Raw genomic sequence first — 15,873 nt, 5'->3', positions numbered from 1 at the left:
AGTGTGGTTCAATCCCGCTTTCTGGGGCTATAATGAAAGAAAGGTTGAGATGGCTAGGCCACGTTCTACGGATGAAGGATGACAGATTACCGAAGATTGTCCTTTTTGGCCAACCGTCTGGGGCTACACGGAAAGCAGGTCGTCCTTGTCTGGGTTGGGAGGATCTCATAAATAAGGATTTAAAGGAAATGGGAACTTCCTGGGATGGTGTAAAGAGGGAGGCTTTAAATAGATTAGGTTGGAGGAGGAGCGTGCGTAGCTGTGTTGGCCTCAGGCGGCTTGGTGCTGCAGTGAGTTATTAGTAGTAGTAGTAGTAGTATAAGTTAAGCCGAAGTAAGAGTTACCATTCCTGAATCTGCTTCAAATAGAATATCTTTCTTACCTGACAGTTTCTTTTTCGCAACGTGTTTTAACATTTTAATCACTACGGGTAAGAGTTGTGCTAAGGTTGTGCCTGACGCCACAACCATGATAAAAAATGAGCTGTATTGCGAAAAAGGCCACATAAAATCCAAAATTTTTGGGTTTTCAGCAAGGGTATCAAAAGCCTCAATTATGCCGAATCCTATAACCATACGGGTTTCTCAGTCTGAGAAGGAAACAAAGTGAAAAAGCAACACTATTTCTGGGCATTCAAAGCAATCGAAAGATAAAAATTCATTAATGAATCGCTTCTTCATTTCAACCGAATTTCTCTCTCCGGAAAATATTTCTCAAGTTCAGAAAAAGTGAGTTGTCATTGGAGGCTAAATAGTATAAATGGAGTAAATAGGATAAATAGTATGATGGGTGGGGAAGCAATTCAGAGAATTAAACCATTGTTTTACTTTATTTGTATTGTATCAGATTAACGACGCTTCTTGACGACTAAGATCCCTGCGTCGGCCCTGCAGTGCATTACTGCAGCATGATTCGATCTCTGGGTCCCGTATTACCAAGCTAAGGTCAAACCCACTGCGCCACCACAGAACTTTTACTTTATTTGTGACTGACAGTTTCACTTTTAGAACTTTTCTACTTTTAATTTTACTAATTTCATTATAGAAAGTCAGTGCCTTTTGGAGTGGAAACGATAAAGTTGAATACTTCAAAAGATTTCCCCGAATTTAGTTTAGATTCTGGATCTATTCCTAAAAGTTGTATTATAGCAATTAAAAAGAATAAGCCTTTGACATATGGAAATGACGTTTCACGACCATTTCGACCTCTGCGCACAAAAAATTAAAACTAATTTTGGCTAAATCGGCTCACAACTCTCAAAACCTAGCCCAAATTACGTTGTATAAATCAATCTTACAGAAACCTACAAATTTTAAACACAGCCTTTGTTACAGTTTAATTTCAAAAAAGGTAAAATTACGGCGGTAGACTTTACAGTCCCTACCGCCGGTGCTGATCTCCGTTCCATGAACCATCAGCCAGGAAGTGCAATGGGGGATTGGGAGCCAACCATCCAGTGTTTTTGCACACCCTTCCTGTTTACCTTCCCCAGATTTCTGCAGGTATCCATTTAGAGCTGAGTCGACTCTGGCTGAGCTTACAGAGTCACGCCACTGACCCCTGTCCCAAACTAAACAATTGGGTACACTAGGATTCGAACCCTCGCCCTCTCAGACAAGTTTAGTTTTATTACAGCCAGCATGGGTCAGACAAGCTCAGTTTTATTACAACCAAATTTATTTCTTAAATCACAAAATTCGGGATTTTTTTAGTGAAAAAGCTCTTCGATTAAGTTTTCTGCATTTCATTTTTGGCTTTACTATGCATTTTCTTATTTTTCTTCGTCATCTTAGCCTTTACTTCCGTTTCAGTTTCTATTTGAAGAATTTGAAGTGGGCGATACTGATATTTGGATTCACTCTGCCCCAAAGCATCACAACTTTCATCAAACTCCAGAGAGGATACATTCCTCTTGCCAATTCTAAGAACATCTACAAAAAAAGAGGGAAAATTGAAAATTAAAGGCTGAAACACGAGATAAACCGGGCAATTTATGATAGTCAGGGCGCCAGATTTTGTATCGTGCACCCCCCATGCCCGAAGGTACAAAAATGTTAAGGGTGGATCCTAGGGTGGTCGACCATGCTGAAAACGAATATCGTAGGGGGTATATTCGCCGTTGGGGCGTTTCTGAAATATAGGCCAAAAACACCAAATTTGGCCTACAATAGGTTCGACGATTCTAATTTTTTTACAGATAAGATTGGTCAAATCCAGCGTACTCTTACATCAATAGAAAGAAGAGACTTGGGGCTACACTAATAGGATTTTTGTTTGTAACAAAAAATACAGAAAATAGTAGCCTACACTTTTTACTGCAGTTTAAAAAAAAAGAGATTTTTGTCAACGAATTTCTAACAGAAAAACTAAAAACTCGAAATTTTTCAAGATAAAGTTTTTTTTATATTAAAAAAGAAAGCCCGTTTAATTCCGAATACTTTGAGCTAAGAAAAAAAGTTTAAATTATTGTATTTGGGGGGTCTGCAACTTCTTTAGCGAGTGTACCCGATAATAGAAATTTTGTTTAGTGCCTGCTACCTAGCGGGAAGTTGATTAATAATGTAAGCAGAAGAAATTGATAAGCAGAAGATGAAAAAGAAAAGTGAGTCAGGTAGGCCCAAGATAAACAAGAGCTAAGAGCTCATATGGCACTTGTGACGAGGCGAGAAGAGCCAAGAGATCATATTGTATGAGCTCCAACAAAATTCTATGAATCAATAGATTGATTTAAAAAGGAAAATAAGAGGCTTAATGCCGGTCAAGATTTAAAATAAAAGCTCTGAGTCACAAAGTCCTTCTAAATATCAAAATTCATTAAGATCCGATCACCCGCTCGTAAGTTATAAATACCTAGTTTTTTCTAATTTTTCCTCTCCCTTTTGCCCCCCAGATGGTTGAATCTGGGAAAACGACTTTATCAAGTCAAATTCTGCAGCTCCCTGACACGCCTACTAATTTTCATCACCCTAGCACATCCAGAAGCACCGAACTCGCCAAATCACTGAACCCCTCCCCCCAACTCCCCCAAAGAGAGCAAATCCAGTACGATTCTGTCAATCACGTATCAAGGACATTTGTTTATTCTATCCACCAAGCTTCATCCCAATTCCTACACTCCAAGTGTTTTTCCAAGATTTCCCCCTCCAAATCCCTGCAATGTCAAAAGATCTGGTTGGGATTTGAAATAAGAGCTCTGAGAAATGAATTCCTTCTAAAAATCAAATTTCATTACAATCCAACCATCTATTTGTAAGATATAAATACTCCAATTTTCCTGTTTTCCAAGAATTCTGGTTCCCCCCTCCAACTCCCTCCGAATGTCACAGGATCTGGTTGGAATTTGAAATTAGAACTTTAAAGCACAAGATCCTTCTAAATATCAAATTTAATTAAGATCTGGTCACCCTTTTGTAAGTTACAAATACCTCAATTTTCAAAATTACCCCCTCCCCCCAATTCCACCAAAGAGAGCAGATCCAGTCCAGTTATGTCAGTCACATATCTTAGACAGGTTTCTATTCTTCCCATCCAGTTTCATCCTGATCTCACTGCTTTAAGTATTTTCTAAGATTTCCGGTCCCCCCAACTGCCCCCCCAATTACGCTTGATCTGGTTGAGATTTAAAACAAGATATTGGAGTTACGAGGTCCTTCTAAATATGAAGTTTCATGAAGATCCGATCACTCCTTCGTAAGTTAAAAATACGTCATTTTTCTTATTTTTCAGAATTCCCCCCCCCCCCCCGCAATTGAGCAGATCCTTTCCAATTATATAAATCACGTATGCAAGACTTCTGCTTATTTTTCCCACCAAGTTTTGTCCCATTCCCTCCAGTTTAAGTGTTTCCCATCATTTTAGGTCTCTGCACCCCAAACTTCTCCCAATGTCACCAGATCCAGTCAGGATTTAAAATAAGAGCTTTGAGACACGATATCCTTCTAAAAATCAAATTTCATGGAGATCCAATCACCCGTTCATAAGTTAAAAATACCTCATTTTTTCTAATTTTTCAGAATTAACCCCCCCCCCAACTACCCCAAAGAGAGCAGATCCGTTCTGGTTATGTCAATCATGTATCTAGGACTTGTGTTTTTTTTTTCCACCAAGCTTCATTCCAATCCCTCCACTCCAAGTGTTTTCCAATTTTTAGGTTTCTCCCTCCAAACTCCCCCCCCAATGTCACCAGATCCGGTCAGGTTTAAAATAAGAGCTCTGAGCCACAATATCCTTCTAAATATGAAATTTCATTGAGATCCGATCACCTGTTTGTAAGTTAAAAATACCTCATTTTTTTTTATTTTTTCAGAAATACCCCCCCCCCCCCAACTACCCAAAAGAGAGCGGATCCGTTCCATTTATGTCAGTCATCTATCTAGGACTTGTGTTTATTTTTCCCACCATGTTTCATCCCGATCCCTCCACTCTAAGTGTTTTCCAAGTTTTAGGTTTCCCCCTCCCAACTCCCCGCCCCCATCACCAGATCTGGTCAGGATTTAAAATAAGAGCTCAAAGACACAATATCCTTCTAAACATCAAATTTCATTGAGATCCGATCACCCATTTGTAAGTTGAAAATACCTCATTTTTCTAATTTTAAAAAATTACCCCCCCCCCAACTACCCTAAAGAGAGCAAACCAGTTCCGATTATGTCAATCATGTATCTGGGACTTGCGCTTATTTTTCCCATCAAGTTTCATCCCGATCCCTCTACTCTAAGTGTTTTCCAAGATTTTAGGTTTCCCCCCTCCAACTCCCCCCAATGTCATCAGACCCAGTCGGGATTTAAAATAAGAGCTCTGAGACACAATATCATTCCAAACATCAAATTTCATTAAGATCCAATCACCCACTCATAAGTTAAAAATACTTCATTTTTTCTATTTGTTCTGAATTAACCGGCCCCTACTCCCCCCCCCCAGATGGTCAAATCGGGAAAACGACTATTTCTAATTTAATCTGGTCCGGTCCCTGATACGCATGCCAAATTTCATCATCCTAGCTTACCTGGAAGTGCCTAAAGTAGCAAAACCGGGACATTAGGTTTTCCCCCTCCAACTCCCCCGAATGTCATCAGATCCGGTCAGGATTTAAAATAAGAGCTCTGAGACACAATATCATTCCAAACATCAAATTTCATTAAGATCCAATCACCTGCTGATAAGTTAAAAATACTTCATTTTTTCTATTTTGTTGCAAATTAACCGGGCCCCCACTCCCCCCCAGATGGTCAAATCGGGAAAACGACAATTTCTAATTTAATCTGGTCCAGTCCCTGATACGCTTGCCAAATTTCATTGTCCTAGCTTACCTGGAAGTGCCTAAAGTAGCAAAACCAGGACCGACAGACAGACCAACAGAATTGGTGACTGCTATATGTCACTTGGTTAATACCAAGTGCCATAAAAAAACAGTTACTTCAGGTTGATTCAACATGTGATTCTGACGCAAATACTGATTTGCTAATGGATTATAGTGAAGAATATGACACAAATTGTACTAAGCAAAATACAGAATCTGGTGCTCTGACTATAAACAAACAGAATGAAGCTCCACCATTAGGTGGAGCTTCTTGCAATAGATAAAAAGGTTAAGTAAGAATTTTGAATTAAAAGCTCCTTGTACAATAGCTAGATTGGAAAGAATTTTACCAGCCTAAAAATTTCTTATTGACCTATAAACACCCAAAATCCCACCAAAAAACTTTCAAAATCTAAAATTTACATACAAGGTCCAACAAAATCCTTCACATGCTTAAACGAAGTTTTAAATCCAATAAAGTTATATTAAGTAACTTAAATAAAATTAATCTAATCAATAATAAATGATTTAAATTAGTTGAAATAAATTTAATGAAGTAGCATAAATTTTTGAACTAAATAGAACTCAATTAAAAACCAAGTTTAATGTCAAGATGCCAGTTTAGCCACAAGACAATTAAAAAACGAAATATGTTTTGCCTGTTTAGCCAGCTAAATATATATATATATATATTCACATTAAACAAGCTGGATACCAAAGCAATTAATTCAAAATTAATTGATTTGCCATTTTTCTGATCCCAAATTAATGAGCAAATTTAATATCATCTATAGAAAGATCAGAAGTCTCACAGAAAGGGAACAGTCTTGACACAACAGTAAACCAGAACCCCCCAAAAAAAGCCAAATAGGATTTGAATACAAAAAATATTGGACACAGGAAAGACAAAACATCACAAAAGATAGACACAAAACACTTTCCTTTATTTGCAGGAATATATTTAGCCTAAGCAGGCAATATGAAAGTTCCATATATTGCAGAATTTTTTTTAGCCCAAATAAGAGGCCACATCCCTATGATAAATTTCACTGCATAAAAAAGGGTGACTCAACAATAAAATAAAATAAAGACCAAGTTTTTAACTGCAAAAAATATTTGGATAGTATTATATAGTATAATATAATACCATTATATAATATAGTATCACACAATAATACTATATAGTAAACATTACATATTATATTATAATATTGGGTTTAGTAAAGGGAAACGCTCAAATTACAAACATACTAGAGACATGCTTCCATTGCTTTTACAATGATTAAACTAATGTTTAATGTTTGGCTCTTTGAATAGTTTACAGCTACCAAACTTAGTTCATTGTTGTGGAGGTATTTCAAGCATAACTTTTCTCAGTTTTGAGCCTCTTGAAATTCAGGGGCGTAGTTTGCAATGGGGGAGGGGGGAGGTGATTGCCCTTTCCAGCCCTCAGTTCCCCCCACCCCCAGATGAAAATTGTTTTTTTCAGAAATCTTGTCAAAACTAAGATAAGCCTGCATAATTCAAGCATTCAGAGAAACAGGTGTGTTTTATTTAGTATATATTTGCCTTTATGATGCTATATGGCTCTTTTTTCACTGTCATTGTCACTTGATTTGGGAGAATTGACTCTGACTTTGCAAAGTCCTCTCCCCCCCCTTGGATTTGTACAAAATTATGCCACTGTCGAAATTGGTTAAAGTGAATACAGATTACATGACACCAATGCAGGGAAGGAAAGTTTCATTTTCTGAGAATTTACCCTTTCTGACATAGCAAGAAGTCAATTAGCTAGAATTTTACCAAAATTTTAAATATACAAGTTTTTATCAAATTTATTCTTACTCATTAAGAGTTATGAGCCTGAGAAAATTTGCATTGTTTTGGAAAATAGGGGGAAACACCCACTAAAAGTCATACAATCTAAACAAAATCACTCGATTGCATTCTGCATATCAGAGAACCCTTCTGTAGAAGTTTCAAGCTCTTATCTACAAAAATATCAAACTTAGTATTTTTTGCCAGAAGACCAATCATGGGTACATGTTTATTTGTTTGTTTTTTTTCTCCAGGGGTGATTCTTCTGACCAAGTGGTCCTAGAATTCTTGAGGGAGGGCTCATTCTAACAAAAATTAAAAGTTCTAGTGGCCTTTTTAAGTGATCGAAAAAATTAGAGGGCACCTAGGCCCCCTTCCATGCTCATTTTTCCCCAAAGTCAACAGATCATAATTTTGAGATAGCCATCTTGTTCAGCATAGTCAAAAAGCATAATAACTATGTCTTTGGGGCTGACTTACTCCCCCACAGTCCCCAGGGGAGGAGCTGCAAGTTACAAACTTTGACCAGCATTTATATACAGTAATGATTATTTGGAAGTGTACAGACCTTTTCAGGATGATTTATTGGTTTGGGGGGGGGGTTGAGGGGAGAGGGCTACATGGGAGGATTTCCCTTGGAGGAATTTGTCATGGGAGAAGAGAAATTCCATGAAGTGGGTGCAGGATTTTCTAGCATTATTGTACAAAAAACAATGGAAAAATAAATATGAAAAAGTTTTTTCAGCTTAACATAAGGACCAGCATTAAAACTTAAAATGAACAGAGATTACTATGCATATGGGGAATCCATCTCTTCCTAAATAGCTTGCTCTTTATGCTAAAGTATTTTTTAGTAGTTTCAACTATTTGTTCTACAGCCTTTGTGATTCAGGGGTCAATCTTAAAGAATTGGGACAAAATTAAAGCTTTAGTGTAAAAAGTGAGGTATTAATGAGGGGGCAAACCCCCTCATATACATAATAAAAATATACAAATATAGAAGTTTGTTATGTAAGTTAATTTGTAATTTATGTATATTTTTTACTAATAAAATGTTCATTAAAAATAAAAAATTATAGTTGCCTTTTTAAGTAACCAAAAAATTCGAGTGCAACTAGGCCTCCTCTCCCACCCCTTTTCTCAAAATCATCTCATCAAAACAAGGAGAAAGCCATTTAGCAAAAAAAATTAATATGCAAATTTTGTTTTAATTGTTCATCTGCAGAGGGCCAAAATAAAAACATGCATTAATTCAAAAATGTTCAGAAATTAAATAAAAAAAAAACAAGTTTTTTTTAAACTGAAAGTAAGGAGCAACATTAAAACTCAAAACAAACAGAAATTACTCTGTGTATGAAAGGGGCTGTTCCTCCCTCAACATCCTGCTCTTTATGTTAAAGTTACTTACTGTTTAATAAAGTAGAATTGAGAGAAAGAGTAAAATTTTAGTGTGAAGAGTGGGAAGTTGAGGGAGGAACAGCCCCTTTCATACACGGAGTAATATCTGCTAGTTTTAAGTTTTAATGTTGCTCCTTACTTTCAGAAAAAAAATTGTTTTTTTTTATTTAATTGGTATATACAGGGATGAGATAAAAGTTCATTTCTAACACAAATAATGTTAAATTTAGATTCAAGATGCAATTCTGACTATAGATATAAGTTTATTTCTTAGCTATCTGAGTAATCTGTTAATATAAACACTACTCAAGAAAATATCTATAAAAAGAAAAAGACAATTAGGCTAGCCTATGCACTACATTTCTCCCTGGGAAAGAAGATTTATAAGCTAGATCTAATAACAAAAGAGAGTAATATCATTTGAAATCACAATTATAAAATTAGAATTTAGTCTTTCTTCTATTTGTAAGATACATTCTGTGATGACAAAAAGTAAGGATCATTTCCTTTATATCTATAGGCTACCACAATCCAAGATGTATTTTCTAGTCATTTATAGGGGTTAAGTTGATAGAATACCATATGATAAAATACCTTAGAAGTATTTAATGGGTTTTTGCATGTTAGCGAGGGGGAGCTTGCACAAGAATTATTTTAGCAATAGATTATATAAAATAAGAGGAATGTAAAGAAAGTAGAGAAAGCATTAAAACACGAATTAAGGAATACAAAGCAGATGTCATAGATAATAGATGCAGCCAGACAGTATAATAGTAAAATATTGTAGACCTACTGGTATCTTAATAAAATAAGAGGGAATAGTCAATTTGGACTAATCCTGACCTGACTGTATCTTAAACAGTTAATTAGCACAAAAATGGGGTTTGTGTTTTATATGGCTGTAATTAGACCCCAGTACCATGTAAATAAGAGAAGACTGGTGGCAGCAGGACCAAAAATAGCAGCAGTGGCACACAGTTGCTGCTGGTGAGATGTCTGTGGCATGCTGCTGGTGCAATCATTGTTGAACATACACATTAATGTTTTTATCAGTCTTTCTCAAATCCCAGCTTTAATTTATAAGAAACTCAGGCCTATTCATGAGTTAAAAACTTTGTAAGTCACTGTCTGGACACTGGTTTTCTTTGTTATTTATCATTAGAAGTAGAAATCTGGTAGAAACAAAATGGTTGTGGCATTTCAGAACCCTTGCATAATAGTTCAAGTATGGACTATCTATCTATTTTTAACATAAATATTTATTTAAATTAGTATTTTTTTTTCATCAAGCATTACTGCCTACAAAACTTCAAATACCATATAACAAAATTCGTCAATTATCTGGGTAAAAACTTTGAATATTAATTCAAGTTGAAAAAATCTCCTTCAGGCAAACTTTGGAAGTCTAGTAGAACTTTGGGATATGGCTATAATTATATAACTATGTGACTAATAGACAATAACTTTCTGGCAAGTGTGGCAATGTACATAATTTTATTACAATTTTCTCCCAAACTGAAGTGTTGCAGTCACTATCATCTCCAGTTTCTTCCCATGTTTTTAAATGGTAAAGTATAGTGCAATTTGATTCCTGATTGTTTCCAGCTCTTCTCAACTTCCTTCTCCTTTTTTAAATAGCCCCCTTGGCCACTTTTTCAGCCTTCATTGTTTGGCAATGTTCCTTCAGCCAGGAAAAATGTCAAAGAAAGTCATCACTTGAAAAATAAAAATAAGGAGCCTAAGTATCATCAGCAAGAGCATGTCATAATTCAACTGTTCTTCAAGGTTGCAGATATCAGCAGTTTCTGTAACATATTGACTTTGGGCCAGTATTCTTGCAACATTTTATGTGCAATTAATACTGCAATGCAGATTTCTTGAATCAAAGATAATGTCATGCTTGAATTTAGGCATCATTGCTTAGAATTGTACAGTAGAGGAGGCTGATGGAATTGGGAATATTACAATAAAGCAATTTACAGTGTCTGAGGACTTTTTGATGGGTCCCTGTTTATGTTGAGTTGAAATATCACATATTGTCATGTTGGATTCATGACTTATTGAGAATCCAATCAGTCTTGAAAACTGGGTTTTGGATAACTTCAAAAGGAGAAAAGATCTTTTAATGAAACTTAATGTGTAGGTTCCTTGTGTCAAAGGTAATTTTGAGTTCAAATATTTGCATTAGTGCTAAAACATTAAGGCTAGAGAAAGGGGCTGTAATGTTTCAACAGCTTCAAAAAGGTAATTTAGTTTTCTATAAAAAACTTGATACCATAGATTCCTGGGGTCTAGTTTAGGACAAATCTTGAATATGTAAGCTACTTCTTAAGACTGAGAGGTTAAACTTTGAAAAATTCAAATAAAGCAGCTTACTTTAGCAGCAGGCTAGGTTGGGGGTTTTGGATATGGCAAATCCAAACCAAGGGAATTTGAGATTTGAGTTATCTGAAAAGCTTGAAAAGGAAACAAATTGACATTTTCATAAATTGCTCTGAATCAGAATGTAAAATCACATTTTATGTTCCTTGGCTTACATTCCCATTTATGAAGGGCTCTCACAAAAAAATAATCAAAAAACAAATACCCTTAAAAGAAAATTCTTCAGAACCACATGGGATACCTTCAATTGCTGTGCCTTGATTTGAAAGCAGTTGGTAAATCCAGATTGGTGTTTTATGCTAATGTCTTAGGAGTGAGAAAAAAACTTCAATATTGGTAAAACTAGACTTTGAATCAATTGTAGTTGTCTCAGCAGCTTCCATGTCCATATCAGCATCTGGTTTCTCTTTTGTTGGAATTATACAGAAACAGGAGGTCTCCTCCAGTGCACATTTTGCACTGCTGTTTGCTAGCAGTTGCATGAAAACCAAAGAATTTTCTTTATTGACATGCAGCTGGGTAAGCTTGACCAAAAAATTCTCTTGGATCCCTGTCACTTGAAATTTTTCAGTAAAGTAATCCAGCACTGATTATGTAATCTTCAATAGGAAACCTGAAGTTTAGCTTCTCTTTCCAGCTTTACTTAAGGATCTTGATTGCTGTGGAATCTGACACATTGTACACAAAATGCTCTTCAAATTCTGCTCTACAAAGTATAGCTACTCCAAGTATAGGGTACAGTTCCCCTTCCATAACCTCCATAGCTTTGCTGAAAACGCTTAGAAATGTGGCAAGTTCACCTAGCTACTTCCATTCCTAGTCGTCTTGGACCAACAGTCTTTCGTCTATTCTTTTTGGAACTCCGCATACTCCAGCTTTATTGGCAATAACACTATCCAGGAGAGCTTTAGTTGCACACATCTATCACTTCATTCAGAGAGTTGTTCTTTTGATATTTCGTTCTTGAGTTCATACTCCCTTGCCTGTTCTAGTCCTCTATATCTCTGTGCACTTGTGATCTGACAGTATCTTGTGATCAAATAATCAATCTTCTGTACATTTGGAAATCCATCAGCCATCAGTAGGTTGTGTAAGCCATGGCCTAAACAGTCCCTAAAGAAACCCTTTAAAGTTGGCAAGCTTTCTTCACATTGGCTCCTTTATCTCAAACCACCTCATGGTCTTGCCAGAAAGTTTGAATGTCTTTACTACCTGCCTGTTTTATTCCCTGATGTTTTCAGCTGTATGCTGGTCAGCTCCAAAACATATAGTTAAAAAAGTGTAAATTTTTATCTCAAACTCAGCTGTCAAAAACAGTAGTCTATATCCTTGATATGAAAGCTTTCAGTACTGATCTGTCCAAATGTTAATTGCCAGATTATCTTGCCCCCCTATGGCGTTTTTTATATCCTCAAGAACAGCAGAATGCAATGACGCATAAACGTCATCAATACCACCCTTGGCAGTATTTCGAGAATTAGGGAGGTCTTTTCTGTCAGCAACCATGTCATACTGACTGCAAAGTCCCAGAACCTGGTCCTTCAAGGAAGGAAAATAGCAGACAGTCTCTGGAACACTAAAGTCTCTAACGAACCACGTGTTTATTCTTGTGGCTAAGAGAAATATTTCCTCTTCTGGCTGCTGAAGTGGAAAATAATTTAGCAACTGACTGCTCTGACTGGACCCTGAAGTTTTTGTGCAAGAATTGACTTGACCTCATGATTCCCAGCATGATATGTATTGAAATGTATCCTCAGGTTTGTTGTGCTAGACGACAAGTATTTCTTTTTTAAAGGAAACACACTGCTGTGTTTTTTTTTGCCTGGTGATGCAAAGCAGAGCTTGCAGTACCGTACTTATTTTCTGTGTTATAACAGGCACAGCCAATTTCTCACTAAGGAGCCATCTAGAATAAGCGCAAAGAAGAGAAACATTCTAACTGCTGACCATATTTCTGGGTTAAGGCATGATTACTCTATACTTTAATTTACATAGGCTACCTTGCTCCCAGAGTAACAAATTTTAGGGTAGTTTGCTGCTAGAATAGAAGACAGAGGTTTTACAAATGAGACAAAAAAAATAAATAAATAAATACACAAGAATTTTTGGCGTGGGCTAACTTGAAAGGAAACTTTTTCTACTCATTGACAGTATGCTTCCATAGGATACTCCACCTAATAGCTACTAGTTATTATCATTTAAAGACATTATCATTTAAAAATGATAGCCCCCCCCCCTGACCCCTTTCTGGATACCGCCTTGATATGATTCCGTTTCAGCTTTACATTAAATAATTAACTTTTTAGCATTCTGGGTTTCAATTAAAAAAAAATATCATATAAATACGACCACTCCCTACCATATATCATATCTCGTTGCTCTGGATACCACCTTGATAGGATACTGTCTTTGCCTTAAATACAAAATAATAATTAAATTTTTGGTATCTTTGCTTTCAACAAAAATTAAGGTATTATCACTTAAACATAATACTCCCTACACCTCCCCTCCCTGGATACCACCTTGATATGATACCGTCTAAGCTTTCTATAAACAGAAAATCGAGATATGGTTCAAACAAACACGGGAAAAGATGTTAAACAGCTTAGTTTTCCTTGTTGAAAAAATTGAGCATATGAATAAAGGTTACAATACCGTCAACAAAAATTTCGAAATTATTCAGATATACTCAATTTATTTGAAAACTGAGTCATAGATTCATTGTGGCTTTCAATGAGATCCAAGGAATCTAGTAAAAGGGAGCACATACAAAAGCGAAATGAGGAACACAGCCAGCCACAAAGGCCAGTAGCCTATGATAAATCCAAAAATACCCAAGACAATGAACTAGTCCCAATGGGCGGCCCTAGGTCTACCAAATGTTGTCTATGGTTTTCCAGGGAATTCGATATTATTTTTTTCTTCCTCCACCTTAATTGAAAAAAATCAACTTTTCGACACACCTGCTTTCAATTAAGAAAATTGATGTATTATCATTTAAAGTGATAGCCCACTACACCCCCCCCCCCTATATGTAGTAATGTACAATTTTTTATGTATCATATTTTGGGGTCACTATGTTTTAATCTTCAATTCCTCAAACTTGTACATAGTTCATAGCAAAATTTTGTCTCTATAGGAGGGTTTTTTTTGGGAGGGGATGTAATGTTTTTGGAAAGAAGATTGTATTTCCTTTAATCTACCAGGTGTTCAATAATTGTGGATTAAACATTAAGAAAATGTTTTTAAAATTAGCAAAAGAAAATGGAATTCAGCAAACTCACGATTCAGCTGTCACAACAATTTGTCGACTATCAGTTTGAGAACAATGTTGAGGGGCATGTCATATTAGTTCAAAAGGCAGTATGTGCATCCACTTTATCAAAAAGGAGGATCTACAATATTTAAAGAATGACGGAGGGTGTTGATTTGAAACTCTCAGGACATGTTGAGGGGGATGCTGGAAATTGCTTTGAGGGCCGCCAAGTCCCTTCCATGCCCTTTTTAGTTGCCCCTTATCCAAAATATTTGATCAAAATTAGAATTAGGTATGCTGTTCAAAATACTCAATTTTGAACTAACAAACCCTATTGGGATGACATAAACCCCCACAGCTCTGAAGAGGGATGCCAAACGTAATAAAATACGATGTGTTCGTGCTGATTCTCAGAAAGACATATCATCAATGTGTGAGGAAGAGCAAAGTGTATTAAGCTGACAATTCCAGGGGATATTGAACTGTCAGAGGGCTACCAGTCCACCGCTCTTTCTAAATGCTTTCTTCTCTCATCACTTATCAAAATTTTGAAAAGGCAATTTTGTTCAAAACTGTCCAAAGGTCTCGCAAATTTATCATCATGGGTGCAATATCCCTCACAGCCCCCATGGTAAGGATTGTAAATTATGCAATTTGCTCTTTTTCAATGCAGGATTCATCACCAGGAAAGTAGGGGGTGTTTGATTCCAGGTACATTTTAAAAAGCTGTGTTCATTTTGTAAACCAATTCAATAATTAAATATGCTATAAGTAATGGGAGACCTCCCCTACTTCTAGATCCGTTTAATTTAAATTTTGGATGGTTTGTACATTCCTACATTCAAGTTTAAATTCATTCAAAAATCAGACATGCTATTAACGACTTTTCCCTACTTCTAAGTCGTTTTATTTGCGTATGTTATATGGTTTGTATGTAACTCTGTTCAATTTTAAGCTGGTTCAATGATAAAAACCTGGTATTAATCGCTCTTTCCTGCTCTCGACTGATTTAATTTACAAATGTTGGATAGTTTGTACACTCCTACCCTCAGTTTTAACCCGATTCAACCCTCAAGTTCATCTTTAGAAAAATGGTAGCATAAAAATTGATGTGTATTTTTGCTATGCTTATAGGTATTCATCAGAATCAGGCCAACCAATGAAATCAAATCAAAGTGCCTTCAAACACAAGGGAATGAAATTTCGATTCAGTCACTAGGCAATAAAAGAATAAATCGGTTCAACTTCAGTGAAGTGCTTCCAGAAACGGCCAAGCAGAAGGAAGTATTTGACAAGGCCGTTTTAGAGCCTGTGACCGAATTTTTACATGGAGAGGATGCATTAGTATTCACATATGGAGCAACTAGTGCTGGGAAGACGTTTACGATGCTGGTAATTAAATTTAACCTCATTTAAAGGGATAGAGTACGGGAAGGGATAAAGAAAAGAAATTCTATTTTTATGTTGATGTCAGGTTTACTAGTCAAACACTTAGCTGAGTGACAGAGAGAGAAGAAGGGGAACAAAATTTAATCCCAATAAAGAGAGAAATGGCTAGAAAGAGTCAGACAAAAGGTATATTAAATCTCCATTTTGCATTAATGCCAAGTTAGGTCAATATGTTTATTTTGTGAGCCGTATATTGTGACTCTTTTGCTTTTGTAGTTGCCAGGATAGGTCAATATGTTTAGTTTGTGAGCCATATGTTGTAACTCTTCGA

General features: G+C 36.2%; 1 long non-coding RNA gene across 1 annotated transcript in view; it reads left to right on the top strand.

Moving 5' to 3' along the window:
- Window positions 1–6,814: 6,814 nt before the first annotated feature.
- The window catches only part of LOC136030470 (uncharacterized), a 29,078-nt gene continuing 20,019 nt past the window's right edge, over window positions 6,815–15,873 (top strand). Inside the window, exons 1-2 of the long non-coding RNA XR_010618285.1 lie at window positions 6,815–6,842; window positions 15,288–15,545. This is a non-coding gene — a long non-coding RNA (uncharacterized LOC136030470). The remainder of the gene's footprint in view (window positions 6,843–15,287; window positions 15,546–15,873) is intronic.

Source organism: Artemia franciscana, chromosome 8 (genome assembly GCF_032884065.1).
Source record: "Artemia franciscana chromosome 8, ASM3288406v1, whole genome shotgun sequence".
Classification (NCBI taxonomy): Eukaryota; Metazoa; Arthropoda; class Branchiopoda; order Anostraca; family Artemiidae; genus Artemia; species Artemia franciscana.
Note: the sequence above shows the minus strand (reverse complement) of the source record. Positions and strands in the feature narration are given on the sequence as shown.